A 13,132-nucleotide genomic window follows, 5' to 3' on the forward strand; every position below is an offset into this window, starting at 1 on the left:
GATTTAATGTAATCAGAGTAATCAATATTAATCTTTGCATTCTTCTTCAAACACATTGTCAATGGTTTGGTAATTTTTGCAAAATTGGGAATGAATTTTCTGTAGTATCCTATAAGACCAAGGAAAGATTTAATTTCCTTCTGTGTTTTAGGAATAGGATAATTTTGAATGGCTTCTTATTTATTTGGATTTGGTTTGATTTTTTGTTACCGAGTTTGTCTAAGATAGAGTCAATTTGAGCTAATGGATACTTATTTATTTATTTATTTATTTATTTATTTTAACCCTCTAATGCCCAAGTTTTTCTTCCTTTTTTATAATTATTTCCGTATAGTTTCAAATCAGCTTAAGTAATCTACATCTTTTTTTCGCAAATAGTTAACTGATCTACATTAACACCTGTACTCACAAAATGAACCTAAACTGAAGGCGGACATGGGCAGAATAATTTTGTATCCACTTATATGCAACCAGTCTCAAGGCGGACTTGGGTATTAGAGGGTTAACGGACATGCCAATTGACGAATTATTATCATTATTATTATAAATTACAAACAGCAAAGCCAATTTTACAATAAGACATACAATATTCCAAAAATCAACAAGAAAACAAACAAACAATGTTGAAATCTACAAAAAAATATCATAGGAAAAACAACAAGAACAGTTGACAAGTTCAAATAGCCTCAAAATATCTTTTGAGACTAAAAATAGATATCTGAAGTAGATCAATCTCCGATGCATTTGCCCCTTTTATCGCTCGTGCAATCGGATTATTCTTGGCATAATTAGTGGGGTTATATTCGATGTATAAGAGAATACATTGCGTAAAAACGTCGCAGCATGGTGGGATCAAATTTGAGTAGATCCCTCTAACCTTTTTCATAAATTTGTCTTTGTTTTCCTTTTTTTCCATATGTTTTTTGGAACACCCGATATCTAGCATCATTGACGCTTATACACTGTTTGATGCCATAAATAAGAGCAGTTAACTCCTGAACGCATTCAATTTTCTCTCCTACGAAAAGATCTGCTGGATCTGTCAATGATGCGAATATTTCTTGGATGTCTGTTCGTTTTGAAAATACTTGTAGAGGCTTGGCTTTCCCCTTGTTATAAAACGCAGCTGTGTAATCACAGCCCGTAAATGCGTGGAAAGCTGGCAGACCCCTGCATAAAGTGGTACCCAACTTCATCGCCAGCTCAGTACAATCTATGCAATCAAAATCTTTTTATTGGTTTTCTTTGATGAGCCTGCCAAGAAAATTTGAGTCTCCGGAAACTTCTGGATATTGGCAAGTAAAATTACCAAAACATCCGTATCATTTGCTTTCACCAATATTCTCGAATTCGGTGGCACTTTTGAAATGTGGAACATGATCCTAGTATCTGCCTCTTCGTGTTGGCATGAATAATCTTTTTCTTCACGTTTGTACTTGAGAGCACGCTTGTTTACGGAATGGAAACATCGATTAACTGTTCGATTAGTCCATGAATGCAAATATTCGCATCATTGACAGATCCAGCAGATCTTTTCGTCGGAGACAAAATTGAATGCGTTCAGGAGTTAACTGCTCTTATTTATTGCATCAAACAATGTTTGATGTATAAGTGTCAATGATGCTATATATCAGGTGATCCAAAAAACATATGGAACAAAGGAAAACAAAGACAAATTTATGAAAAAGGTTAGAGGGATCCCACCATGCTGGATTTCACTAAAACAAAAAATTTTGCGTACAATTTTTGTTAACGCAATGTGGCTTTATGCAACTGATCAGTGTTGTGTCAAACTCAACCCATATATTGAGGAAAACGAGGAAGAAATTGATTTTGAGGTGGATACTTCTGATGAGTCAGAATCAAAATGAATTTCCATATGTATCGTTTTATTATAGTATTGATAAATAAATGTGTGAATGAGAAAAATTTGAAATTATTGTTAATATTCAATCTGTTTCAATTCCAGCATTTTCTCAATGAAGTACCCTCCTAAAATCGGAAAAATCGTCTTTCTGAAGTCTCTGTCGATCTGCTAGCGTTTAAACCTTAACATATAGAGTCTCGGCAACCATGGATGTGCCCCACTTTTGACAAGGCAACCTAATACTGTGAGATATGGAATAAAGTAACCTTTCATTTAGAAAAAAAGCCGATTAAATAACTGATGAGGGTATATAAATGACGGTTGTCTACCTCTTTGTACCCGGCAACCTCATAGGAGTACCAAGGGAAAACTAGGCAACCCATGTTTTCTTGATTCCTCGTGTAATATTCTGTCGACTTATGCTGGATTTTCATAAATAACAAATGAGGGTAGTAGATCAAAAAAAGTTGATGAAAGTTAACATTATTTAACACTATTGGCCCCTGATTCAGCTAGGCAACCCATTTGCGATCTATCAATGTCCATATTGTCTAACTTATAACATTTGTCATCATCAAATAACAGATGAGGGTATATATTTTTTTTTATCGTATCTTAGACCATAAGGTTATTGGCGGAGATTCTCAATCTTAATCAATTCAATAATTTGGTTAATATTAATAGTAGACTTCTAGACCTAGTGTTTTCAAATGTTCCTTGTCTCTCTTGATGAATTTTGTCTAGTAAGTGTTGATCCACAGCACCCTCTGATCCATTTTTGTCTTTCCTGTAGATCGAAACATGTTCCTTTCATGGATGTGAACTAAAGCACTAGAGAAGCTAATTTTCCGCTTGTACCGGATGCCACTTGGGATGATGTCATTAAGTCTACTCAGGATATCAATGTGACGTGTGATAGATTTTACGCAATACTGGATGACATAGTTGTCCAAAGTGTGCCCTAAGATTAAAAGAAAAAGACGTTTTTCTTCTTACTTTAATTCCACTATTATTGACCACATCTTGAGGAAAGAAAAATATCCACGTAATTTCAAGAAGTATGATGATGAGTTCTATTTAACAAGATGCAAGGAATTGAGGAGGACCATCAAGCGCGACATTGGCCTGGCTTATAAAAGCTCCATCCAGGGCTCAGAAGATAAAATTCTGTAAGATCCCTCTTCTTTCTGGTCTTTCATCAATGAGAGGAGGGGTAACCAGAATTCCTAGCGAGATGATGAGACATGGCGAAGAAATGTTTTGTAGAATCACTCCTAATGCTAATGCATTTGCTGAACATTTTTGTTACTGACGCGATACATATTGGTTCGATAACACGATATAAAATAATTGCCGCTGCCAAGAAACTCTCTACTAAATTCACATCTGGTCTCGATTGGGTACCAGGTTTTATTGTGAAGTATTGTATTGATGCACTGTCGCATTCGTTGAACCATATATTCAACATGATAACCTTTAGTATCGTTCCAAATTTCAATAAGAAATAGCTAGTACCGGTCAAGGAACCAAATCAAAGAATACTATTCCTTCAGCGACGTTTCGGCACCTTTATTGGGCCTTCTTCAGGCTACAAATAGAGAAAAAACTCATAAAAAACAAAACAATATACAAATATAAAATTACAATGATTAAAAATAAACATGAAAACAATAAAATGAAATAATATGAAATAACAGGTCGACAAGAACAATTAAAGATGGTCAATTATGACTAAACATCAGAATGTGAACAGACATGTGAATAAAACTACGAAAAAGCACCAAAAAAGGCTATTCCACAAACTCACCATCGGAATACAAGAAAAAATTAAAAAATTGAATCTTTCATTAAAGAAAATCGTCTGCAACATAAAATAAGCATTTACGTATAACAAGGATCAAAATCATCGATGTACACAGAATCAACACGGTTCACACACAATGGAGATATCCGAGAGCCAACTGAACCCCAACATCACAAAAACAGCACCCACACATGACAAACACGAGAACAATTTTCAAACGTACAGTGGCGGATCCAACGTGTTTCAACGATTTCATTTTAACTTAATTTTTTGAATCAAATTTGAATAAACAACACTCAAGGAGCCAATATCCGAACGGAAATTAACTGCATTAGGATGTTTATTAATATAGATCATTTCATTGAACCCCGGCCTAAACCAATTAGACTCCCGATTTAAAACGTCAACATTCTCAAAATCAAAACTATTCCCAAGTGATAGAGCATGACAAGCCAGTGCAGTTGACTCCTTTCTATTCTCACAGTCACGTCTATGTTGTGCCGTGCTGTTTTTGTGATGTTGGGGTTCAGTTGGCTCTCGGATATCTCCATTGTGTGTGAACCGTGTTGATTCTGTGTACATCGATGATTTTGATCCTTGTTATACCTAAATGCTTATTTTATGTTGCAGACGATTTTCTTTAATGAAAGATTCAATTTTTTAATTTTTTCTTGTATTCCGATGGTGAGTTTGTGGAATAGCCTTTTTTGGTGCTTTTTCGTAGTTTTATTCACATGTCTGTTCACATTCTGATGTTTAGTCATAATTGACCATCTTTAATTGTTCTTGTCGACCTGTTATTTCATATTATTTCATTTTATTGTTTTCATGTTTATTTTTAATCATTGTAATTTTATATTTGTATATTGTTTTGTTTTTTATGAGTTTTTCTCTATTTGTAGCCTGAAGAAGGCCCAATAAAGGTGCCGAAACGTCGCTGAAGGAATAGTATTCTTTGATTTGGTTCCTTGACCGATACTAGCTATTTCTTACTCATATATTCAACCTTATTTTGAGGAAAGCCACGTTTCCTAGAACATGGAAATTGGCGAAGATCGTACCAGTCTTGAAAAAAAAAGACCCTTCTATTGTTGGCAACTACAGGCCGATTTCAATATTGTTCAACTTCTCCAAACTATTTATCCCCAGCAGTAAAGAACCATATTGAAATTGAGCAGCGCGGATTCATAGCTGGGAGATCTTGCACAAGCAATTTGACTATATTTTTCCAGTATATTTGCGAAGCACTTGATTCTGCTGATCAAGTTGATGCAATTTTTACAGACTTTCAGAAGGCCTTTGACAGGGTTGCACATGAGCTGCTGTTATCGAAGTTGCGGAGAAAATTTGGCTTTTCCGAGAGCCTTGTAGGACTTTTACGCTCATACTTAGTTGATTGTCGTCGGTTCGTCCAACAGGAGGGTATACGGTCTTCGGTGTTTATACCTACCTCTGGGATACCTCAAGGATTTAATCCTAATTCGCCACTGTTATTTATTCTGTTTGTGAATGATCTGATGAATGCCTTTGGGTTGCCGCATCTGATGTTCGCGTAGGCGTAGGCATCTTTATAATTTGCTCATAATTTCATTTCAAAAAAACAATCAAAAACGCTAACTTGATACCTGGAAAATGGGGATCACAAACTAAGAATAACGTTTCGAGATGGAATTTCGACGTTCAAAATTCCATAGCCTATTGACGACGAATTTTTTTGAAGGCCCGTTAGTTATTCGGCAAATAGGTATTATTTATTGAATGAATTATACTGTCTGATATTGAGAAGATATCATTTTCACTTATTTTAAGAATACCGAATAAGAAGGTCATTTCAGTCTAAAAACAATTTTTTGTGGCAAAACAGACCCTTCTCCGGTCAGAACGAGCAATCATTGAAATTTTATCGCATTATTTACATTTCATCAATCTCCGACATATTCAAGGTAGGTATACTTATTAGCGATTTCTGGACAAAAATAGTTCCCATCATTCCAGATATTTACAGAATCCTCAGAATAACAACTGAATCATATGGATTTGTGGAATATGATTATTCTCAACAAACGTGACTAAGTCATGACGTTATTCAACTGGTGTGAAGATTTCTAATTAACACCTTTCATTCGGCATACGTCTTCATAATGCCAAATAAGACTGAAGGCGTCACTATCGAACACTATCCAATTATCACTGACTTCAAAGGACCTCCAGGAGCGGCTATAAAAGAAATATAATGGATTATTATCATTCAAATAATGAGAATCTTCACAACATAAATCAGAAGCGATGTATTTGAATAATTTTTGTTTTGTGGTGGTGATAGTTTCAGTCTCTGCATTTTATTTTGATGAAAATCTACCATCCTACCTGAACGATGACATCCTTGCATCCGAGATTCCTGAAATCTCTAAAAAACCAATTTGGAGTTTTGTTGAAAATGGTTTGGGAGGTAATGAGAAATTATCGAAACGTGATATAACTAAGCAAGAGAAATTTAAAATCACCGATGAAGTGAACAGATACCAAAAAAATGATAAAAAGACTATAGAAAATGGAGAAGAATCGGGCCTTGTATTCATTCCTTCCTTCGGGAGAAGAACGAGAAGATCAAATCTTAATAATAATCTAGGCGAAAGAAAGGTAATCCAACGAGAAAAGTCTACTGAAAATCACTCTGAATATGGTGACAGACAAATAAGCAAAGAAGAAAATTCTGACAGTGAAGTAGAAAAAAAGAAACAGTCTCGTATTTCATCTTCTGGAAGAAGGACGAAACTATCCAATCCTGAGAATAACCAGATTAACTGTCGAGGGGCAACCAAACGAGAGGCAATTGGAAATTTCAATAGTCGAGATCAATCCAGGATAAGCAACGATGAAACAAATGAAGAGAGCGAAACCCAATACGAAGAACAATCAGGTCGTGCATTCATTCCTCCCTGCGGAATAAGAAGAAGGAGATCAGCAGCTAAAACAGGCGAGAAAGACCTTCTCAATTCAGAAAGTAATATTGTTTTTCTTCCCTCATTCAGAAGAAATGGTTTCAGAAGATTCAGAAGAGATCTAGACGGTACAAATCATAAGTATATTATTAAAAGATCTGCGAAAATATTATCTGGGGATAATGAAACGACGAGAACGGTAGATTCGGCAACAGAAAATAATGAGGAGTTATCTGATAGTGAGACCGTGAATGAAAAACAGAGTGGTGTGGTATTCCTTCCATCATTTGGCAGAAGATCGCGAAGATATGCGGAAAAAAGGCCACCTATCATATTATCTCAGCAGCACGAGTCATTGAATACTGGAACAGAAACTGAAGGCAATATAGATTCTAAAAATGGCGAAGATGCTGAATTTCGCCAGGAATCTGGTTTGGTGTTCATACCCTCTTTCAGAAGGCGACAGCGAAGAGATAAAAACTCTATTAATTCACCGAAATATGAGAATACTAATATTACTAGTGTTTCGTCACCGAACCAAGATGGATATGTCCAAAAAAAATCCTTCGACGCTCATGAATCTGGACTGGTATTCCTTCCATCGTTCCAAAGAAGAATAGGAAGGGACATTTCTACCGAAAACCCAAAAGATTATGATGAATCAATTAATAACCACGATGTTCAAGAACAAGAATCGGGATTAGTATTTTTGCCATCGTTTGGAAGGAAAACGAGGAGATCCGTCTTCGATTAAATATGTTTTTACTGAATATTTTATCATATATACAGTGTGTGAATGAATAGTTGAATAATGATTTTTTTTTTAAATAGGATGGGTCTTTCATAGGATTTTTTTTATCCGCTCCTTTAGATACAACCCCTGAATATGGCGCCAGAAAAACAATTTTTTTTCTTGAAAACCAAAACACTGACAAATGATATTAAGCAGACATTTTATGCAAGCGAGAAAGCAATAAAAAAATTTTCGAGGGTGCCTCCCTATGATTGCAAGGGGTAGAAAATGCCAAATCTGAACCTCTTTTTTCTTTATTCATATTATATCATTAAAAAATTGATTTTAGATAGCTTCATTAATGCTGAGATGATAAGGTCAATCGTGATTTCTTGCTAAAATTCAAGGTTTTTGAGAACAAAATTATCAGCAGGTATGTAACATGAGTCTTATGGGTTTATATAATAATCGATGACATGGTGACATTTTATGGAGCACTGGTAGTACTGGTACAAAGATAGTCTCTTGTCTCTGGGTACAAACAATGAATTAATGTAACAAAACAAAGAATAAATTGCGGCGCGAGTGGCGCAGACCTCCGAGAGGGAAATGTAAGGCTGGCGACCGGTGTCGGGAAATACAATTTGGACAATCAACTAGCAGGTCCTACTTCATAGAAAAAGAAGGACAATAGTGCCTCAGATTACAGAAAATCTGTGAAGAGTGCCGAATCAGTGGTGAAATAAATTAAGTGCGATTGAAGCGCCCTCATCGCAGTGAAGTAGTTCTTGTTACGAAAATTGACACTAGGAAATGTATTACTGGTTTTGAATTCGCATTTTGCGCCTCAAAGCATATTTTACTTTTTATTCATTTATCTATTTATTTCTCGAACAGATAACAAAATCTTTTTACATGAGAAATACAACAATTCGCTTAATCTATGTATTGAATAATAAAACCTAACATTCAACCCAAAACCCAATCAAACTTAGGACGGAAACAGCTAGATCGCAAACATGAAGCAATCATTATACTTGAGTCGTGTCCTAAATACATAGGTATACAAAAGCCATTGTGAAATACCTTCGGAGCTTAGTCAAAGCTCAGATCAGATATACAGAGCACATTGTTTGTTATTTTCAACATTTTCACAACTGGTTAATAGTAATTGAAAGCTATTGTAGAGGGCATATCGACAAAATATTCAGTCTAGTGATCCGGGAAGGAATTTTTAGCATTATATTTCTTAGGTGTGGAGTATTTGTGTGGTGCAGGTTGAAAAATCTAGTAACATATCTTTCACGTATAGTCGTCTCAAGTACTAGTATCCAAATCCCAAACTACCTTCTAGGTCTGTCTAATCTCACCGTATTATAATCTGGATAAGTCTTTTATTTTTTATAATATAAAACCTCGGAAACTTGTTTTGGAGATTTTTAGTGTTGACTTGTGCAATTGATTTATTTATTCATTCAAATAGGAACCCCAACAAGGGCTCACAACAAATTAAGAAGAAAAAACCAACCCACAGATGTGAGTTTAAAACATAATTATAAAAATTAAGTTTGATTAAGGAGCACAGCTGTCAAAAATCAGATAAATAAACATAAAAAAATATACAGAAAGTAATCAATAATATCAACAGCTAAAGTAAAGTAAAAGAAGTAACCAATGTGAAAGCAGCCACGAGTTTCAGCCATGCGTTTGCCTCGGCGCGTCGGCGTCGGTGAAGCGTTCGGCCCGCTCGCGGTGTATCTTGATTCGTAATCAAGACTGGTACGGGATTGACATTGAAAGGTGGAAATGAAATATATTACATACCCAGGTGGAAAGTGTTTCATTTCTGTCGAGAGATGCGTTAGTAGACCGAGGCGCAGCCGAGGTCTACTGTTGTCAATATGCCAATACAAACAGTGTAAGATAGACGCTTTAAATTCGAATAGTAATTTGTTTTAATTTCGCAAATCCAAAAAAAGAATATCATCAGATGAGGAATTTGAGTTTGCTGCTACTCGAACAGAAATTCGAAAAGCAGCAAAAATAGCGAAAGAAAATCTTCTACCAACCAAAAGCCGCCCGAGATATGACAAGGCATATGATACGTTTAACGAATGGTTTAAGGAAAACAAAGTTCAAAATCCTGGCTCTGAATCGGCGTAACTGGCATATTTTAGCGAATGTGCCAAGACTAAGAAGATATCAACGCTCTGGTCAGTATACTCCATGCTGAGGACCACTCTATCAATTAGAGAAAAAGTAGTAGTAGTAAACCTTATTGAAATTATGCTACTACTGCAATTATGATTACAATATTATGACCATTCGAAGGGAGCTCGGATATTCTCATTATTTTAGGAGTTATTAAATGAAAATGTGTTATCAGAAAACCGATTTAAGATGACGAGTGAATCGTCACTCCAAAAAAAAAAGTTGCTACCCTACAAGCCGTTCTCAATTAATTGGAAGGAAAAATTCAAGATGGGATGAAAGCTTGAAAAGCTGAGGCAAATACCTAATGAAAATGTTCTTCCAAGACAGCTGCATGCATAAAAACATAAATATGGCAATGACCTGAAACAATTTGCTCTAAAGCAATTATTCAGTTGAAGCTTACAGTTTTGTAAAAAGAACTCTTGTGATGCACTTCAACACCCAAAAGCATTTTCGAGTTGGTATAAAGATTCGAAAGGGGCAGCAGTTTGTCAAAGTATTTGAGTAGATTTTTATCTACTCAAATACAAAACACTGATGCTTATTTGTTGATATGCAATGTAACTCAATTAAATTTAAAACTGCCCATAAAAGAAAACAAGAAACAATGTTTCAAAGGGCTAACGACCTAGGTCTTCCTGCCCATATACAGAGTCATATTTTACAAAGTATAAAAATGTATCTAGTATCTAGTATCTAAACACGCAAAGTTATTGGCATTTCAAAAAAGACAAAATAAAGGATACAAGCCAAAAAAATCGAACACACTGTTTACGGAAAATATTGAAACTTTTTTGGAACAAGCGACCATGGAATTTCTTTTTCTGAAGGTAGTTTGGGCCAAAAGGTTGATCATTAATTTCTATATTAATTTGTTATTTTTACACTTCTAGGTTCCACTGATTATTATTGGTGTCTCGGGCGGCTGCCGATGAATTATACAATATGAAAACAACAGACGTTCATTTTTTAGAAGAAAAGGTCATGATTGAAACACAGAATAGCAAAATTTACCAGCCACGATCATTACTGATGATTACATTACTGATAAGAAATGGATTGCACCACTAATGGAGTTCATGACCCTTCGGAAAAATATAGGTGATGGAAGGCTTTTCATGCAAATAAGATATGGAAAAATTACTAAACAATATATCGGGCACTACACTGTGACACAGCTTCCAAAAAAACAAAAAAAAAATTCAGCTTTTCTGAAGCTGCACAATATTCAAAATTTTACTGGTCACTGTTTGAGAAGAACAGCGGCTACTTTGCTCGCAGACAATGGTGGCGACCTCTTGCAAATTGAACGATAAGGGGGCTGGAAATCTAACACAGTAACTGAAGGATTCATAGATTGTTCTGCCGCTACTCAAGTTAATACTGCAAAATAGATTTCAAAGCCAAATTCATACTCTACTTTTACTTCTAATAATCATGAAATAAACCTTCCAAAAAAAGAATTTCAGCAAGGTTTGAACATATCAGTGGCTTCCTACAACAATGCTAATGTAGTAATTAATTTGAATAAGTAACATATGAGTTGGTTTATTGTTTTTTATATAAATATGCAATGCTTTTAAAATTCAATTAAAAAATAAAAGTAAATTCATTGTCGTTTTTGTCTAACCAGTGTGAACGTCTTAGAATGCGTATGTGTGTCACTATACCATTTTGAAATATCAGTATTCAACGAAATTACAAAAAAAACGGGTGGAAAGTGCTCACTTTCCACCCGGTTGAAAAGTAGAAGTTAAAAAACGTGAACTTTCCACCTTTCGGAGATAGATAAAATGTCATTATTACGTGTATGGTTGTAAATAAATGAAATTCAATTTCGTTCTTGGAAAGGGGTGAGGGTACTAAGTATCTACAACCATTCTCAACTATTTCTAGGAATGAATAACGAATAAGTGGGTCAATAAAATGGAAATTTTCTAGTTTCGAGTAAAATTGGAATATTTTTATTTTTTTTTTTCAGTGAATATATTATCCTACTTGTGCTCTTCGAGAATCATATAGTACCTTACTTTTTCGGGCACGAATCCACCCCCCACTACCCACAACTTGTGTTTCCGAAAAATTATGCTAAGTCGGGTATTGAGATATTTTTTTTTTTTCAGTGAATATATTTTATTTAATATGATCTTCAAAACCTATATACCCGCTCCGTGAACGTCATTAAATTTCATTTTCATTTCCACCTCTCAATGTCAATCCCATACCAGGCTTGATTACGAATCAAGATACATACACCACGAGCCGTCCGAATGCTCCACCGAGGTGTCGAGGTAAACGCGTGGCTGGAACTCGTGGCTGCTTTCACACTGGTGACGATTTATACTGTGGTTGTTTCAGGGCTGTGACTAGAGTCCCGACTCGGGATCCGTGTCCAGTCCCGACTGACGAAATCAAATGACTCAATTACCAAACAGGTCGCTTCTCCTTACTCGGGACCCTTGTCCAGTCCCGACATTGTAAGGGTTTTGAGGTTATGTTCGCGAATCTTATAATATTATTTATGAATAGTTGCGACAAAATTCAAGGAGTGATACCTTATCAAAAAATAGTGTGGGCTTTTTCTAACTCAAGATTGAAAAGGCAGGAGAAAATTACACTCTTTTAATTCGAGAATGGAAGGAGCAAGTATGCAATTCCAATTAGTGAGAAAGTTGGGAATTGGTTAGTGTAAATTGATCCAGAAGAATTGCCAGACGTAATTTTTGATTCAGAAGTGAACCTCTTCCTTACGGCCATTCTTGACTAAAAACATGTGATAGAGAAAGGAAGCTGACAAATATTATATATTTGTGAAATGTATAATATTTCATACGAAATAACGACACTATGCTTCGGCATCTCGATAAAATGTATTTTTATTTTAAGTGTATGAAAATTTAGCGAAAAAGGTAAAGGTAGTGGTTATGTTTAAAATGAACATCTTAGATGTTCCATTTCAAGATTGCTCTTTTTTCTTTTTATAAATGTGATGATTTGAAAATAAAATATACTAACAACATATTCATCTTTATAGCAACTCATATCTTCATATCTACATGCCCGATTGAAATATGAATCATTGTTTCTATTTGAGTGGGTATAGGCTTATGATTTGTACTGAAAATTTAGTTTTTCGCTACTCCTTTCACTGCTCGATAGTTTCAAAGCACCGATGCAGTGCATCTTTAAATTCAGGACCGAATATCAGTCCGGAATTAAATGACGTCTCTCGGGACTGGACACGAGTCCCGAGTCGGGACTCTAGTCAGCCTTGTTTCAACCGTGAATTCGTATTTCTTTTGACTACCCGTACAAGCTATTGCATGTAGAAACTTGGAAAATGATGTAGATGCCGCGGCAATCTCCGATTGGTATCGCACGAAGCAAAGATTATAAATCTTTGGCACAAAGATTATAATAACTCTATAATCTTTGGGTATCGCACATATATCGGAATATCGGGATCGGCTGGCACGGCACGCATTGGTCGGAATTTAATTCTCGTTCCTCAATTACCGTCGGATGCGATGGGATGCCTGCCGTCCGCACATATGTGCGTTGCTCCATACAGT

General features: G+C 35.5%; 1 long non-coding RNA gene across 1 annotated transcript; it reads left to right on the plus strand.

The window, feature by feature from the left end:
- Window positions 1–4,200: 4,200 nt before the first annotated feature.
- LOC123308476 lies at window positions 4,201–4,619 on the plus strand. The gene is made up of 2 exons (XR_006537129.1): window positions 4,201–4,355; window positions 4,574–4,619. It is a non-coding gene; the product is annotated as an uncharacterized LOC123308476 (long non-coding RNA).
- Window positions 4,620–13,132: the final 8,513 nt, after the last annotated feature.

Source organism: Coccinella septempunctata, chromosome 2 (assembly GCF_907165205.1).
Source record: "Coccinella septempunctata chromosome 2, icCocSept1.1, whole genome shotgun sequence".
NCBI lineage: Eukaryota > Metazoa > Arthropoda > Insecta > Coleoptera > Coccinellidae > Coccinella > Coccinella septempunctata.